The sequence below is a fragment of the Hesperophylax consimilis genome, chromosome 19 (assembly GCF_061612785.1).
Source record: "Hesperophylax consimilis isolate HC1 chromosome 19, BYU_Hcon_1.0, whole genome shotgun sequence".
Lineage (NCBI taxonomy): Eukaryota > Metazoa > Arthropoda > Insecta > Trichoptera > Limnephilidae > Hesperophylax > Hesperophylax consimilis.
The window spans coordinates 3,857,400-3,877,265 of NC_142854.1; positions in this window are offsets into that span (position 1 = coordinate 3,857,400).

Consider the following 19,866-nt stretch of genomic DNA (forward strand, 5'->3'; position numbering starts at 1 on the left):
ATTACAAGCGCATACCCGTGAAAAATCACGGGTATGCGCTTGATTTTTTTTTTATACCCGCTAAACTGCTCAAGCAGTTTGTCAAATTAATTATGATTGTAGGATTAGTGAAGTTGAAATTTCATATAAAGTACTGTAGCAGTTACTTCCTGCCCGCTACAGAGTCTCAGCTATAATCAGTGCCCATCTTTAGTTTACGGCTATTTTGAAGGATGGCAACTTCGCCACAACATGACACGGAGGGGCTTGCGGTCACAGCACGGCCACCTCGAGCCGTCAGTATTCAACAGGCTGCGCTTCCAGAACGTTGTGAACAGAGAGGACACGAACCACGCCATGAGCCGACACGACATAATTTACGAGCGATGATGACGCCTCAGTTTAGTAATTTGCCTTTGGTCATCCATCGTTCTACAGATAAATATTAGCTTTGCCGAAGGCACTGCTTGGCGCCCCATATTACCATTCATCAGGTTAGTTAAATTTTAAATGTCACCATCCTTTTGTCGATCTCAATGTAACTTTAAATTTCCAATCGTGCATTCAACCTTCGGCTGATGCACACGCCTGAGATATTTGCTATTAATCAAAGAGTTCTCATGTTATTTAAAAGATGTAGAAATAAATGTTGTATTTTGGAATTCATTTCCTCCCTTCTTTTATTTTCTACACTTATGTTACAACTTTTCCTGAGATAATCGGCGCGCAACGCGCCCTTCACCTTATAATCTGGTTACAGTACCTACACATCAGAATATCAGAACAAGGATAATTATGATAAATTCTAAATACTTCCACACCCCACACAAGACAGAAAGAAAACATCAGACAAAAAAGAATAATAAAACAAACAGAGGTAATAATATCCTCGCTGGGATTTCCCTTGCTGAGGATTTCATTTACTTATTATTCTTCTACTTTCGTATGGTCAGAGGAGAACATCTAGATCAGTAGGTCAGTCTCATTAATCCCGCCGGGCAATGAATGCAGCGGGCAGTCTCTCAGTTCGGTGGTCTGCACCGCACCGCATTCACACATCGTCGACTCTTTAAGTCCTCACCTGTGCATTATGTGGGCACAGTGACTGTGAGAGGACGGTATCGTGTTGATGGTGGACCAGAGATTTTGTCCCTAAATATTGAGGAATCATCTCACTCAAAAGCGGATTTACATATTATTAAAATTCAGTAGTGATTTATTGTTGGGGTATTATGCCGTCATTCGCTACCTGCTTCTTTGGCCAACGTTTCGGACAGCATTACAGTAACGTAATCACTATAATCTTATAACATGGTGTTTTTGTTCAGTTGAGTGGTTTTGGTTTTAGTCTGTATTTGGTGTCAAGAGACATGTAGATCTCTATTCAGGCGAAGCTTAGTGCTAAATCACTATTTTGATTAAGCTTTATAACGAATTGGTGTACATTATGAATACCAAAACATATGCTTTGGATAAATTTAAGGTTTTCCTATCGTTTCGCTTGAGTAGAATACAAATAAAATAATAAATTACTCAATAAAAAATATAAATTTAAAATACTAAAAAAAATATTTTTTCAATAGAAATGTATGAACGCGTAAAGAAAACAACTTTAAAAAAATACAGTATTATAGCTAAAATTATCTGTTACACTTTCACTTGATTAACTTTTTTGCTTTCTTATAAAATTATTTGATTGAATGAACAAAAATAAGAACTGTTTACTGTAAAACAAGTGAAATTAAAAACGAAGCTTAAGAAAAATGTAACAATTATTAACTTAAGGAAATGCCATACGTAGTAATGCAAAATCATGTGTTTTTGGTTTGAAAATTTGGTCGCCTAGAAATGTTTCAGATGCTTTAATTAATTACTGCGAGTAGAATACATCTTGGCCTTTACAATAATCGAGTATTTTTCAGATAAGTCTTTTTATAAGCCCAGAAAAAAATAATGTAAAGGCCTATGAAAACTGTTTTAAAGTTCAAAATCTCCTATTTACGAACCCATTTTCGGTTGTGATTTTATTGTATAATGTGGCAAATTAAGTTATTTATAAAATGATCGAAATTTTTTTTTTAATATTTATGCCTGAACATCCAAAAAATAAAATAAAAGGCACTTTTTGGCCATGTTTTTTTCTTGCATAAATCAAAACAGGCGAATGGTGTTAATCGGGAATTTAAATCTTATCGCTATCTACGTAAGGGTTGTTATTGATAGCGGCTCAATTTAAAATATTACACGACGTAGTGCATTGCCTTAATAAATATAAGAATTGTAACATGAAGTGGAACTTTTTTATGTATGAAAAATAAATTAATTAATATTCCGTGATTTTTTACGGGTCTGCTATAGTAATAATAAAATCAGTTGAATTATTATTATTGGGTAAAAGAAAAGTATGAAAAAATGATCATACCTCTGCTAGTATGCTTCATACCGCTTTACACGGAACTGCCTCGGGGAGTTTATAGGATTTTGCAGCGCGTCATTTAATCGACATTTTAACAAAAAAAGTTTGTTTTTTTTTCTGCGAACTAAACATGATAAATTATGCAAAAAAATGGAGTAGATCCAACGAATGTGAATTTTTAAAATAACACCGAAGAGTTTTACTGCCCAGTGACCTGGTCTGAGGAATTACTGCGCGGCCTTTTTCATACAAAACTTCATTTTGTATTTAAAGCCGAAATACCTATCCAAACTGAATACTTTATTTTTTTAATCAAAAGGTGTAGCAAATATCTAGAACAGTTGTTCTAATATCTGTATAACTCTGGGCTTCTTTATTTATGTATTTGTGTTTTAAACTACAGGTTTTCCAATAAGAGGTTTTATTTTGAATAACCCGCTACTTCGGTAGATGTTACTTTTGAAGCTGTCATTTTTTGACATTTGACAAGTAAAAACTACGCCATTAATAAAAATGCAACGATACATGCTTCAACAACACACTGAAATTATTAAAATTCACTTGAGTGAAACAAATGCAAATCATCTTTAGTGATGAGGCCCATTTCCACCTCGATGGCTTCGTCAACAAGCAAAATTGTCGCATCTGGGGCTCGGAAAACCCAAGAGTTATTGTTGAAAAGCCTTTCTATCCTCAACGTATGAATGTTTGGTGCGGTTTATGGTCCGGTGGAGTCATTGGACCTTATTTTTTTGAAAATGAGGTGGGAGCAACAGTTATGGTGAATGGATCGCTATCGAGAGATGATTAATGATTTTTTATGGCCGGAATTGGATGGTATTGATCTGGACAACGTTTACTTTCAATAAGACGGCGCTACGTGCCACACAAGCAACGAAACCATTTATCTTTTACGATTGAATATCAAAATAACAACTCTTATTGGAAAACCTGTATAAAAAATTATATTTTTCATGATTTTGGAGGCAATTTTGACAATATAATAATTAAGCTTCGTTTTAAAGGCCGCACAGCCGTTCCTCTTAATATGCAAACACGAGGTTGAGGAATTGATTAGAGATAACTGAGCAGTGATAATATTAAAAATAGAAAATATTTATATTTGGTTACTAGATCTGAAAAGCAGGAGGTTATTAACTTTTCTCTGTCTCATTTTCTCCCGCATTCTCTAAAAGTTTTATCGGTTCGAAACAGACAGAACTCTCGCGTAGTGTCGTAGTGCATAATAATCTACAAAATGTAATCCACAATCCACAATAAGTGTGGTATTCCCGACTGCACCAAATTGTGGTGGAGTTTGTAATACTTTTGTTTGGATCCTTTTGTAATTTGTTGTGGACTGGTTCCAGTTTGTAATACTTTAATGCGAATTCTTTAGTAATTTGTGGTGGACTGGTTCCAGTTTGTAATAATTTAGTGTGAATTCCTTAGTAATTTGTGGTGGAGTAGTTCCAGATTGTAATACTTTAGAGTAATATACAGGACGAGTAGGTACTTAATAATAAGTGTGAGTACACTATTTATATTGTTTTTTTATGACACTAATTGTACAAAGTACTCGAAGAAAGGTTACTGGTAAAAAGACACAATTCGAAAGCAGAAATACCCTTTTATACGTCAGTGTAATTATGTCATCTCTTTCATACATTTAGACATACGTTCATTAAATAAGCGCTGGTCAACGTATAATATAGGCAGACGCGCTTTTTAAGAAAAATTTACCAAAGATTGAACAAATTGAAATTCTTATCAGCAAATAAATTTTTTTAGTAGGTAATCTAAAACGTAAATACGTATTTTACCATATATTTTTAGTAGCAAAATTCTCGCGTTTTAATATATTTAAAAAAATACATTATGCCTTCATTAAACTCCAAATGTCATCCTAATTTATTTATTTATTTATATATATATATATAAAAATTACAAACAATACAAAACAAAATGTCTGTCCAACTGGGTAAGATTCCCGTTTCAGGAAAGCCAAATTGTGTATTTAGTACATAATATTCTTACAATGGAATGGCGATACTGTCAAAACAAATTTTGAGAACATTGTTGATTGCATTCGAAGTGACAGGATGGTTTCTTTATCCTTGAAAGAATCGCAAAGATGTAATTTATTACCAGGGTCAATTTGGATAACATTAGTAATTGCATTCAGAACAGATGAATGGTTTCTTTCGGGACATCACAAGTCTGAGATTCTTTCCAGGGCATTTTGGAGAACATTTACAATTGTATAGTTAGAATTTCCACATTTATAAATCAGTATAAGACATATGAATCCTGTAGTACTTTTTTTTAGAATTTCTTAGGTGATAGAAATTACACATTACTAGACCAGAATATATGCCGTATGACATATGAATTTTCAATTTTAAAATTTCGAATCTTTATTATTAAATGGCTAGTCATTATTATACAGTAATCGAAATAAAACCGAGCAAAAGATTCGTAAATTTAAACAATGACAACAACAATAACAACAATGTAAATGCGATATTAATAGGTATAGTTTCCATCCCGCATTTTGTGATATCCTATAAAGTAGTTTCAGATGACACACATAGATGGCACTAGATAATAGTTAAAGAGGTTACCCATAGATGGACATAGCGTTGAGATATTATAAATAGTCTTGCAACCTCAAGGTCGAGGTTCAGATTATTCCTACCGCATGTTACGAAGACGTCTGAGCTCATTGTATATATTCATTATAAATTTGTTGACCCGGAGTATACCTAACTGCGGGTCAACAAATTTACATATATTCATTGTAAATTTGTTGACTCTGAGTTTTATACCTAACACATTGGATAACCAACAACTCTGACAAAAGTCACCTCAAGAGGTCACTACGTTTAATTACTTAGCAGGGGTGCTCGGATTCGTGTGGTGAGGTTTTTCCATTCGTATCTAATAATTACCTTCGGACATCTATACTGGTTTTTTTATAAACATTTTTTTTACACATGCTTGAAAAAATAAGTTACAGTAAATAATAGAACAATTAATACAATCTTGTGATTTAATATTTCTATAGAAATGTGTAGACATGTGATTTATATCACAGTCGTAATCAAGACACAAGATCTGATAAAATTGATCCTATTAAAGCATTTACGTCAAAACAGTGATTTTTTAAATAATTATTGTAAACGTATTTAGTCTGCTTATCTTAAATGATATAGAGTGCCTTAGGGGGACCATAATATTAAAAAAAAAGTAACCAATACCTACCAGTATCAGAATGGCCAACAAAAATTTGCAGAAAGTTAAAATGGCGCTCGCTTGAGATATGAAATGAAGAGTGGTATTCATATAAACAAGGAATAAATGAAGTACTAAAGCGGCTATGTAATGAAAGTTACGCGTTTGGTGTGTAGGTAGAAACAAAGGCGAGGCCGCTGCACAGAGTAAAATGAGTATTGCTGATTTATTAGAATCCATTTATAAACCGGACAGCAGGAAGTTTCCTAATAATATATTAGTAATTTCCGAATATATCGGAACACGTGTACGAGTACCGGCGGCGTTTCTCCTGTTAATATAATTAATATAAGTTTACCATGAAACTGATCAATTCATTCATTATACAGCATTCAACAGGAGTACGAATAATTTTATGAGGTTAATAAATTTGGAATATTATCAGTAAGTTTTTCCGTACGAACGTTACCTTTTTCTTTTCTGTGTCTCGTTCTGCTTCATATTGTTTCGTTAGATTTATTAGTATTATCTTTTCAATGAATAGAAAACAGTTATTTTTTTTAAAGGCAAAAGTTAATGCTAAATCACTATTTTCGATTAATCTTTATAACGAATTGGTTTTCATTATGAATACGAAAAAAATATGCTTTAGATAAATTGAAGGTTTTCGCATCGTTTCCCTGGAGTATAATACATATGTTGTGTTCACACAAACAGGACTCCAACTCGTCTTGGAAGGAGTTTAATAATAAAATGGTTCTTTAGATTAATCAGGGATTTATTGATACTTCCCGTATTATAAAGGTGACTCGATAGTCGACCTAACTAGAAGATTGCTAATTGGAATCTGAAACAGTAAGTTTCTCTAGATCCTTCCCACTGGCCCTGGCGACTACTGGCCACTGGCTCCATCTTGCGGACTTCCACGCAAGCTCTATGCACTGCCATCTGTGGGTGCATCTACAAAGCTTCCTAACACATAAAATAAAAATAATTACTCAAGAAAAAATATATATGTAAAGTACAAAAAAAAATCAATAGAATGTATGAACGCATAAAACAAACAACTTAAAAAAATACAATATTATGGCTAAGATTTTCTGTGACAGTTTCCCTTGATTAACTTTTTTGCTTTCTTATAAAATTATTTACAAAATAAATAAAAAAAACAGTTTTGTGCTTAAACTCGAGCGTTTCTAGACTCCGTTTGTCAAGAGATCTTAATGTCCATTACTTATTTTTGTTATTTGTTTTTGGGGTGTTATGCCGTGTTGCGCTATCTCCTTCTTTAGCCAACGTTACACAAAAAAATAACACGTTAAAATAACACATCTGCCCTGATGATGGACACTGCAATGCTGTCCGAAACGTTGGCTAAAGAAGGAGTTAGCGCAACATGGCATAACACCCCCAAAACAAATAACAAAAATACTTTTGGCCGTGAAAATCTTAAATCATATTCTATTACTTATATTCGTGATGATACAAGGCATACCAAGAATATACAATTTTTGGCTTGTAGCTTCCTATTAAGAGGTAAATCTAGTTAATTTTACTGAGTAGAGAGTAATTCTAAGATATTACATATATTTTTTAATCAAAATTTAGAAATAACATGTACAACCGATTGCAATCTTAGAAAACAAAAATATTTATTTAACTTCTTTGCGTGTTTTATAGAAACTCGTTTTTCTTTATCAATTGATTGAATTTTACTGCCGCAGTGATTTGTATCGATGTAAACGATAAGAAAACAACACTCATATATCAGAATTTAGTAAATGTTACGGTTTATCTATTATATTTATATATTTTTATTCTGTTATGTTATCTGACGGTCTCAGTGGTGGAGGGGTAAGGCTCTTGACCAACAATCTGATGGTCGCGGGTTCAAATTCCGGCATGCGCAAGTCAATTTTATTTGCTTGATTTGTGTTATTTCAAAATTTAATTAATTAAAATAATATGACTTATATTTAATAATAATAATATTATTTTTTTAATTTCTTACACAATTACAAATTAGGGTTTAATGCATATAAGAAATAAGGTTATACATATAAATTTTTTACAAAAGATTGTTTTCAAATATTAATACATAAAAAAAAAAAAATTTCAAGAAATGTGGAATTTCCAAAAAAATTTCAGGCAGTGGTGAAAGATCTCGTCAATGTGGAGAGACTCTTTCAAGAATCAGAAGAATTTCCCTTATGAATCTCTCCTCACTGACGCCAAATATATCAATCTCGGAGGAGAGTTGGTTCAGGAGTAATATACTCCTCCCTACCAGAGAGAGGAGAACCATTGGCAGGTTAGTTCTGCAGGCAGAAAGATAGAATAATCTACGATGACGTTGTCTAAGATAGTCATCTGGAACATAGAGACTCACGCGCTCTAAAATGGCTGAGTTCTCAATATAGTCTCGCAGCAGTCTGAAAAAGTGGGTAGCGGCATACCCCTCCCTTCTGAGCTGCAGGGAGTGAAGTCCCAGCATGCCCAGAAGAAAGTTCGTCCGGTAGAGCCATGGATAGTGGCCGTACTCCCTCATGTAGAGAAATCTTAGAAACTTTTTTTGAACCCTCTCCAACATGAGGGAGCACCCCACCTCATGAGGATTCCAGATAAGCGAACCACTCTCCAGCCTACTGCGGACCAGGGAGAAGTATAAAATCTTCAGATCACGGGTATCCCGAATAACTCTGACGGTTTGGAGAACAAACCCTAACATTTTTAAGGCCGACTGGCACACCCCTTCGATATGAGAACGAAATTTTAACTTATTCTCATACATAATCCCAAGATCCTTTATGTTTGAAACTCGTTTGAGATTATGACCGAGCATAGTGTACCTGTGGTATGTGAGACTAAATGCTCTGGTGAAAGTCAGAACTACGCATTTCATGAAATTGAAATGTAGCTTGTTTCGTTGATTCCATTCTGAAATGTTATCAACATCAGCTTGAAGGTGCAGGCAGTTCTCAATATTTCTTATTAGAAGAAATAATTTTAGATCGTCAGCGAACAGCAGAAAGCGAGAAAAACAAATGACTTCAGCAATGTCATTAATGAAAATGGAAAAAAGAAGAGGCCCTAGGATCGATCCTTGAGGAACCCCAGAAAAAACAAGAAATTCGGCAGATTGGAAGATTCCGTGAGTGACAAATTGTTTTCTGTTGTCGAAGTAACTTTTAAAAAACTCTAACATCCGAAGTGAAAAACCCATCTGGGCAAGTTTTGCAAATTTGCGGCACGTTCCAGAGGAGAAGATTCTCTCAGTATCACCTAGATGTAAAAGACCACCGTTCAGAATTAAAAGTTGCTTAGAATGGATTTAACCGTATTTGATGACCAGATATAAACATCCAGGTCTTTCTCCCTCTACTTCCTCTCCCCATTCCCCTCTCTATTACCTTCAGCTTCAAAACATACCCCAATTGGGGATGCCATAGTCTCACTGGCTCCAGGCGGTTGAGAGCAGTTATAAGCAAGTCAAATAGAATTATTGTTCAACTGTTCAAGAAAAATATAAAAAACTATTTCACTTGGTAATATCAACACCAGTTGGGGATATAATTTGGTACATCTTGTGGGTATATCATCTCCATGGGTAGGTTTTTCAACTCGTATATCTTAGGCATGTCAAGTCGTATAGGGTATACCGTAGGTATATCAACTCTAGTCGGGTATATTGTAGGTACAGGAAAGGTGCGGAATTCACAAAAAAATAACTGAAGAAGTTTTATAAATAGAATTACGAAACAATTTAAAAATCCTGAGAGAACCCTGGTTCTTAGTTCTTGTGCCCATATATGCAATATACCAAAAATTAGTTGAATCTATTGAGAAACAGATTTAAGAAATTTTACGAAAGAAGGTTGTTCCAAAGAATTTGAACAATTCATCAAATTTCAAAGATGATTTTCAAGTTCTGTGATGGTTTCATTCAAGTTCTGTTATTATTTCAGTTTTGTGGAAACAAATGACCAATAATTATATAATAACAGAACTTGAATAGAACCTTCACAGAACTTGAAAATCAACTTCTAAATTTGATGAATTGTTCAAATTCTCTGAAACAACCCATCCTTAATATTCAAGTTCGGTGAAAGTTCTATTCAAGTTTTGTTATTTACATAGAACTGTGAAACCGAAACACGGTGAAATAATATTAACGGAAATTGAATAGAACATTCACAGAACTTATATTTTAACTTTGAAATTTGATGATTTGTTACAATTCTGTGAAACATCATGTCCAAAGACAATCATGTCCTGTAAAACGGCAGATAGAAAGACTATAAATACATAAACTAAAATAACAGAATAATTTAATCAATACTATTTAACTATCCCGCAGCCAAGTGGGGGAGTGGTAGTACCCTAGCTTAAATACTTGACATATCATTTTAGTATTTTACGTATTCCTGCGCACATACGTAAGTCACCATTAATAATTGACTGAATAAATGGGATTTATATATTATAAAATAAAACACAAACACTTTGTATTTAACCACGAATTTATTATTTCATATATCGACCGGTTTCACTTCGACCAAGTTTCTTCAGGATATAATAATAACTAAATGCTAAGACAGAGTTATGGCTTATATTATATAAGAGTGACAGAGGGAGAAAGAACAAAATTAGAGGGAGACAAAATATTTGACATAGGTAAAATGGATAATCAATTAGTGGGAGGGAGACAACAATACAATAATCAATTACTGGGGGGGGAAACATCAATACACATCATAATCCCAAGTAAATGAACAAACAACAGTTAACTGTAATCTATGAGATATTAAAAAAAAAGAATTTTTTGTTGTATTTTACATTAACTAAGGACAATATTTAGATATATGATAATATTAATAATGAATCACGCTACAACACATATATACTATCATGGGTTAGGATGGATTGCGGGAAATAAGTTAAAAATAGGACTATAGGGTGTATTTTTTTGATTTGATAAGTTAATTTGATTATTAAGTAAGTATTCTGACATATTTGTATTTAAAGATTTCCTAATTTCTAAAGCTTCTAAGTTATCTAGTTTTATACCTATACTATTTTTATGTAAGATGCGAGTTCCTGAAATTTTATTAAATGTATGATCTGTTGAGATCAAGTGATTTGCGAGCTCAGAGAAACCTTTTCCATTTAAGCAGCGTAAATGTTCTTTTACTCTAATGTTGACATTACGTGCTGTTTTTCCAATGTAGAACGCAGGACAATCGCTGCAGCTAAGTTTATAAATACCGGAGAAGTTTAACTTATCTTCTTTATCCTTAGTATTAATTAACAATTTGGCGAGGTTATTATTTGTGTAGAAAGCCGGTTTTATATCGTAAGGAAGGTTCTTAACACTTAGGTTAGAAAAGTTATTTATAAATAAAATCCTACGCCAATGGTAATTTAGTGTTTAAAAGCCCACAAGACAGAAAAAATACATGGGGTCGTCAGAAGACCCCCTTGGTTACGGACGTTTTAATCGGCATCTTGGCCTGTCAAGAGTTAGTAACCAGATCGCAAAGAAAATATGATGAAACATTTAGAATAAACATATTCAACAGCAATTTATATCATTTCAACCCTCTCTTGCATGTGTCGCCTTTATAGAGAAAATCAATTATTATAATTTTTTTTTTATAATCTTGCCTTTTTTCAATAAATAGAATCTCTCACTGGGATCTCCCGTGTTGAGAATTTAATTTACATATTATTAAAAATTAGTAGTATTAATAATAAGAAGTAATCTTATGAACATTATGTGATGATTTTTTCTGAATTTTGCTGTCTCGAATGTTCTCAATAAATAATAAATAAATAAATATTAAACAAATAAAAAATAATAAATAAAAAATAAATAAATAATTAATAAATAATAAATAAATAATGTAGAGATGAAAGCACGCCACGCCACTTTATATTTATTTATTTACCAGCTAAGTTTTTAGATTTTCACGGCCAAAAGCATTTTTGTTGTTTGTTTTTGGGGTGTTATGCCGTGTTGCGCTAACTCCTTCTTTAGCCGAAGTTTAGAAAAGCATTGCAGTGTCCATCATCAGGGCAGATCCGGTAGCAACCAGGGCATCTTCGGATCTACCGGATCTGCCCTGATGATGGACACTGCAACGCTGTCCGAAACGTCGGCTAAAGAAGGAGTTAGCGCAACACGGCATAGCACCTCAAAAACAAACAACAAAAATATTTACCAGCTGTTCGTAGTCACTTGTTGCTGTGGCTTAGTCTATCTGTGCAAATAGAGAGACAATAGCGCGTATTGCTTTTAAATCCAACAGAAAACGCTGTTTTGTTTTTTTAACATGTTTGTCCAACAGATTGCGCTGTTTTACAAAAAAACTTGTTTTTACCTGTCATAGGTAATTTCTATATAATATAGCTATATAAAAACACACGCGTATTTGAATGCAAAACGTTGTGGCCAAATTTCAAAGCAATCTGTGAGGAACTTCGGAGATTTAAGATTTTGAACAAACGAACATTTATATTTTATATAATATACATAGAAGATAGATTGATACAACTATTATATATTTGATACAGAAAATTATAAGTTACAGAGTTAAGCCAAATATTGTTCTTGTGAATAGGTACTGGCTCATATATGCAATAATCCTTATCTCCACAAATCTCCTTTAACTTGCCCCTGACAATTATGTCAGGATATTCCCATATTCCTCAAAGGGTTTTTTTAAACAAAGATGGGTGCTACTGGAGTGTTGAACGGAGCAACAGGCTGGTCAATAAAATTCGTTCTCCCCCCGTTTGGTCACTTCTAGAATGCTTCCAATAACTTTCATTATTCTAGTCGTGTTAAGATAAAGTTGATTATAGTTAAACCAGGTTTAAGGCAGTGGTCTCGTGGTCAGAGTTCTCTGACGTCATTCTGGAAATACCCAAAAGTGCGTTTTTCTCATGAAAATCGCCATCCTGCAGGGAATTCTGAAGGATTTCACAGACAAATTATTCATGAATGAAGAGAAATATTAAGATGACTAAAGAGATCTTGACATTTACTTTAAAATCGGACATAGCGGTTAATCTATTACTTTTATATATTTTTTTAATTAAAAATGTAGTTAAAAATGTAATAAAATCATAGGCCGCTCATCTCACTAGGGTGACTAAGCACTACTATTATAGAGAGATTTAGAATTAAAATAATATATTTAAACTTAATATAGTATTAAAAATATAAGGCTGCAAAATTTTTATAAAAATATATACTAAATTCAGTTATTCAAATAGTTAAAATTACAGCTGGGCTGTACATTTATAGTTGGTAACAATAAAATTCTACTGTTTAAAAATAAGTATTACATTAATAAGTATTACAAATTACTCTTAACTATATTGCCTACACACTCTATAACTCTCTTCCAGATATCTATAAAAACCGCCAGTATATACAAAAAATTCAAAGAAAACTTTAAAAGATTTTTTTTTCAACATATGAAAACGAAAATACGTTATTCTTGTCGTGTTGTGGACGCGGTGGACTCTCTCGCTGTCCAGTTTTTTCACCACCTAGGATTCTTGCTGAAGAGTCTCCATTTTTTATCTTCGTGTCACCTGTCCCTTTACTTCATTTTATTTAACTTAACTTCACTTTCTTTTCGTGATATTTATATTTTTTTATAATATCATCATCAATGTCTCACAAAAGCGGCTCTATACAAATTAGCCAAGAAATAAATAAAAATAAATAAATTTGTCTGGTTTCTTTCTCTCTCCTTTCCTATCCCTTGATTTGTAATCGAGCATAATCTATAGTGGGTAAGTACCTTCTTGTAAATTCCTACCTTGAATTTGTGCTTATGTCCCTGTTATATCGCTGTGTGTCTCTTTTTATATATTTTTATGTTTATTCTACTTAACCTCCCTTCTTCTATTTTTGTACTGTTTTGTATGTGAAACTTGTAATTATGATATGTTTGTACTGTTTCGTATATGAAACTTATAATTTTGATATCAAAAAACCAATGTAAAATTGTTCTTATTAACTCCCACCTATGTATTATAAGTTCCTCTCGTCCACTCGTCCTACAATGAGTTTTGTAACTCATCGGGATTGCTCTAGCACAAAATCAGCCACAATCATAGGGAGATCATGCTGATAATGACAGGAGAGAGAGTATGAATAAGTAAATTAAAATACGTAATCAATAAAATTAAAATAAATTCATTGTTATCCACCCCTGACACAAGTCTGAAGATGACCGTAATAAGTTGGAACCGGTCCGTTCTATCAGTAAGAAGAGGAAAAAAGTTACACAAATACATTATATCTTGTTTTATTAAACAGTATTAACTGATAACACGCGCCAACCAATATTAACATGTGTTCCACTATTTGCAGACATTAAATCGATAAAATCAATTAAAATGGACATGGATTAAAACGTTATCAAATGCATTTGAAAGATCGGTTTCAGTAGCATTGGCATACAGTGCACATACGCAAACCTTCAACTCCCCACCCTAGTAAATCTGCCTCCGTACGGCGATATCAGAATGCTCGATACAAGAGACCACTTCCTCCGAGTTAGTTGCATACGAAACGTTGATCGAGGCGTGCGCTTGGTTCGCTCTAATAAAGTATAATAGATTTTCGTAAAAAATATATATTTAAAAAAATTTTGAAACTATGAAACTTAGAAAAGTTTGTTGCAATTAAAAAATAATGTTTTATTTTTTTTTTGATCTAAAAAAAGTGTGATTTTTTTTTTTAAATTTTGAAATTCAGTGTTTTTTTTTAAATTTATGAATTATTTGGTCATTAGTTTAAAGGATTCTTATTTTAAATTAATTACATGTGGTTGATTATTTTTTCTTCGTTAAAAACATAATAAGCTTTTTAGGGGTTTGAAAATATTAAAAACCCTTGTAGCGTAGTTCTTTTTTCTTTTATTGTATGGTTTTTAAGCATTTAGTGTCGAGTCTATAATTACTTCGATTCTCCGGTTCGATTCCCGCCGAAGAACAAAATTGTTTATATTAAGTATGTAGCGTTAATGGGTACCTACTGCAGGTCTAAACGTTTATTATAATTATTTTTCTCAGTGCAGCATTATTCAACAATTATATTTAATTCCATATCAGTAGGAAAGTAGATAATTTTAATGATTTTAAAATTTTTATAGGTTTTCAACTGTCGTACTTGAAAATGCAATAAAAATAAAAATAACTCTTTGAATACAAAATCAACAATTCCTCACTCAGTTATATTGAGTTCATAATATTGACAGAATTAAGGCGAAATTTAATATTTTAAACATCACGCTAAGCGTGTCGATAAATGTAACCTGCAACCATAAAGCATGTTATGAAAATAAAATAATGTGTTAACAGTTATCTAAATACCTTGTTTATTGTTTATCGATTATTTTAAAATACTTCACGTAAGGATAGTTAAAAAATGTAAAAATTTTGAAAAATAGCATCAGATAATTTTCCATTCGTCAAATAATATTTTACTGTTACATCAAACCCTTGACTCTGTGCAAAAACGGGCGGTCCGTTTGATAGATTCCCCAATCTTAACAAACGGACTGCAATCTTTAGAGCACAGGCGTCAGGTAGGTATGCTGTCCTTATTCTATCGGTATTACAATGGAAGATGCTCTGAGGAACTAGCGTCATTGATCCCTTCGGCACCGGTGCGTAGTCGGGATACACGCCAAACGCGCGCCCAACATTTGTACACGGTTGACATTTGTCACATGAGAACGGGTCGCTTCTACGATTCGTTCTTAAGTTCAACAGCTCGGCTGTGGTATGAACTGCCGGCCTCTGTGTTTCCTCCCTCCTACAACATGGGACTCTTCAAGACCCATGTTCACTCCTTCCTCTCCACAAAAAGACCCCCCACACAGCATCCCCAAAGATGACATAGGCCCTGAGGGAAATTATTTTCTTCAGGGCCTCCTGTGTGGAGTTAATATAAAAAAAACGAACTTTGGACGTTCGTGATTGAATTGAAAATTGAACTGTGATTAATATCACTAAAATACAATTCATCACTTATTATAAGACAGATTATATGATAAAACAATGATCAGCATCCATAATATTTGATCCTTATCTATTTCATGACTACTAACCGTGGAAAACACGTAAAAATCAGTGCTTTCAATTTTCATAATCAAAAATTCCCGAAAACCTGGTGTTAAATCTTTATAGTTATCATAATTTGTTAGACTTGCTATAGGAATTAAAATTGTATCAATCGAAAGCCGTCACAAAATTTTATGTAACGAATGACTTATCACAAAATTACTAAACATTTTTGCACGTATCAAATGCCTTAAAATTCAGAATATTCAAAACCATTCTACAAAAAACTCTTTTAATTCAATTTCTAAATGCCTTTCTTGCAAGTTTGTTTAAAATAAAGCTTAATTATATGATTTGAGATTTTCACGGCAAAAAGTATTATAGTGATAGTTTTTTGGGTTATTATGCCGTGTTACGCTACCTCCTTCTTTAGCCAACATTTCGGACAGCATTACAGCGTTCATCGTCACACATATGCCCCAAATGCTGTAACGCTCTCCGAAGAGTTGGATAAATAACGAGGCAGTGCAACACGGCATAATACCCCAAACAAATGACTATAAAGCTTAATTTTTTCTCATGAAATATTTTTATACTTCAACAAAAAATCTACAGAAAGCCATGTCTTTTGGTTTGGCAAATATTATTTATTTTGAACAACGTAAAGCAATTTGTTACAGGTTAATTTAAAAATTTACATCAAGGTACATAACCGCAAATACATTTTGCAACAAATTTAGCAACAAGTTATTACATAAATACACATTAGAATTGAATAACTTAAGCAATAGACAATAACATATTGTTATTATTATTCAATCAGTCGGTTATTATTGTTGTAAGGCCACAACATTGAACTTGCTAATATACCGACTGCAGTCTGTTGTAAAATCATAAATTCAGTGTTTGATTGTGGTCTGACAGTAACATTATAAATAATAATTCGATTACCGAGGAATTATTATTAACATTGGAGATTTTTCAATAAGTTTGAGTGAAGAATAGAGATTTTTTCGTTCAGTGAAAGAAAGAGTTCTTCATACAAACAAGATGAGCAAGGAACAATCAAGTAAGTAATTTAATCATTCTTTTGTACTAATAATTGTTAATTTTTCGAAGAAAAATTCTTCATTTAGCTTATTACTTTGTAATATCATTATTTATTTATTAAAAAGACAAATAACGATGTTCACATCATCATGATTAGATGTACACTGATCTACATGTACATGATATCCATGTACACTAATCTACATGTACATGATATCCATGTACACTAATCCTAGATGTACACTGATCTACATGTACATTTGTTTATATACACCATCTACATGTTTCGTGAACGATGTTCACATCATCATCATTAGATGTACACTGATCTACATGTACATGATCCTATTATATGTACACTAATCCTAGATGTAGACTGATGTACACTGATGTACATGTACATGATCTACATGTAGGTACATGTATTTAAATACACCATCTACATGTTTCATGAACGATGTTCACATCATCATCATTAGTTGTACACTGATCTACATTGACGTGATCCTACATGTACACTAATCCTAGATGTACACAGATCTACATGTACATGATCTACATGTACATGTATTTAAATACACCATATACATGTTTCGTGAACGATGTTGATATCATCATGATAAGATTTAGACTGATCTACATGTACATAATCTACATTTACATGATCTCCATGTTCACTAATCCTAGATGTACACTGATCTACATGTACGCTAATCCTAGATGTACACTGATCGACATGTACATGATCTACATGTACACTAATCCTGATGATGTGAAAATCGTGCAAGAAACACGTAGATGGTGTATATAAATAAAAGTGATGTAAACAAAGTTATTTGTCTTTTTAATAAATAATAATTGTTGTTAACTCCTAATTTGTTCGATTTTATAAACGGCTCAAAGAAATTGTTGTGACGGGTTTACTGTCATAGTTAGAATGGGAACTAAATGGTGTAATGCTACGTATACATCCGCGAACCGAACTGCCGAACTGAACCTCAACTTATGAGAAAGAAACGAAGCAACCGCAAATGGCGCATTTTTCAAACAATTTTTTTAGTTGTGGAAAAGTTTAGAAATATTAAATTTATTTGGATTTTATTGCAAAGTGGAAATGCACACAAATTCTCCAACTTCTGAGATCGCCTTTAAGAAATATACCGGTCAATATGCCAGAGGCCTGAGGAGTTAAGGCGAATCACGAATAATGGAAAATCATGTGTTTTTGATTTTAAAATTTGAGTAGAAAACATCGTGGTCTTAAAACATTTAAATATATATATGCCTTATAAATCAAAGCAGGCGGCTGGTGTTAAACTGGTGTTAAACTAAAAATTAACTTTGAAGCTCTATAGACATTGCCTGCTTCACAGTGTGGTCTGGTGGTCTCCGTCTTATGTGCCCATACCATCTTAACTGTCGTTCCTCTAGCTTACTGTTTATTTCAGTGACACCCAGGCTACCACGAATGCGTGAGCTTTTAATTTTATCTTTTAATGATACTCCTGCCGTCCATCTAAGCATTCGCATTTCTGCTGATTCGAGTTGCCTAGAGTAGGAGTTGTACATAGTCCAGCATTCGGAGCCATACATTATCGCGGGTCTAACAATAGTCTGGTATGTCTTTCCTTTAAGTTTTATTGGCATTTTCGTGTCGCACAAAATTCCTGTTACGGATCTAAATTTCATAGACCAAAGAACTCCTGGATGACCCAATGCTCCAAAATCCTACAAAGAAACGGCCTAGATGAAAGCGACACTCAGAACCGAAGAAGCTATAACCTGAGAACGAGAAGAGCCGACCCCAACAGCCTACCTAGGCAATGAGTTGGGATAGTGCTAGGAAGAAGAAGAAGAAGAAGGCTGGTGTTAAACGGGAATTTAAACCTTATCGCCTTCTACATAAGAAGTGTTATTGTTAGCGGCCCGATTCCAAGTGTTACACAACATGGTAGATCGCCTTAATTGGAATGTGATTTTTATATTCATATTTTATCAAGTTTAATATTTAATGTTTTACAATACAATTATTAAACTCACTAGGACTAAGCATGTAGCTAGCTTAACAATTTTACGAGTAAATAAGAATACACTAAATTTAAAAAAAAATCATCGATAGCCAACGTAGAAGATACTTTACTGAGATTGTTCATACATGTATAGCTATTTCATTCGTACACAAATATTCTTTAAATGGATATAAGCGATTAATATCATAAATTTTACTTGTCTTGTATTTTTGATTATATTGGATATAGTTAATTAAATGTGAGATATAGCAAATTAAATATTAGATACAATTAATTAAACATTTGATATAGTTATATTAGATAAAGTTAATTAAATATTAGATATAGATAATTAAATATTAGATATAGTTAATTAATTATTATATATAGGTAATTAAATATTTGATACAGTCAAATATTAGAATTCAATCATAACACTTTTTTCCATTCTATAAAATAATATGTTCCATAGTTAAACAATGTACCTAATATGAAATTATGATATGAACTAAATTTGTCAATTTGACTGGCCTAAAACAGGATCCATTCATAGTTTGCTAGTCAAAGTTCCCGCATGTGTTTTATTGTATATATTTTTTTGAAATATATTATTAATAAATTAAAAATAATAATAAATGCCAAGAAAGAGAATACAAAATCAAAACAGTTATGTTGCATTTGAGGTATTTCCTCGTGGTCTACCGACCGCAACGTTACGAAAACAGATCAGAAAATATGTTGTTATGATCATGGTAATTTTTAAAATAATTTTGTGTGAAAATATTTAGCAAATAGGGAAGACCTGTAAAAAATCACGGGATATTATAATTGCTGGATTTGAATAGCTGGAAGTTTACGTAAATACTCGTAATACATCAGAAAAAGGAAATTAGCTTCAGAATGATTAAAAAAATATTTTCAACAGAATTCTTTAATAATAAAATTTCTTGATCAGTTATGTGAATTTTTAAATTATGTTTGTATTCTTGACACATCAGTTCCAATTTTTTAAAATTTTTTCTCTTTAATAAAAATATATATATATATATATTTTTTTATTTTAAAGAAAGACAAACATTCCCTGGTTACGAA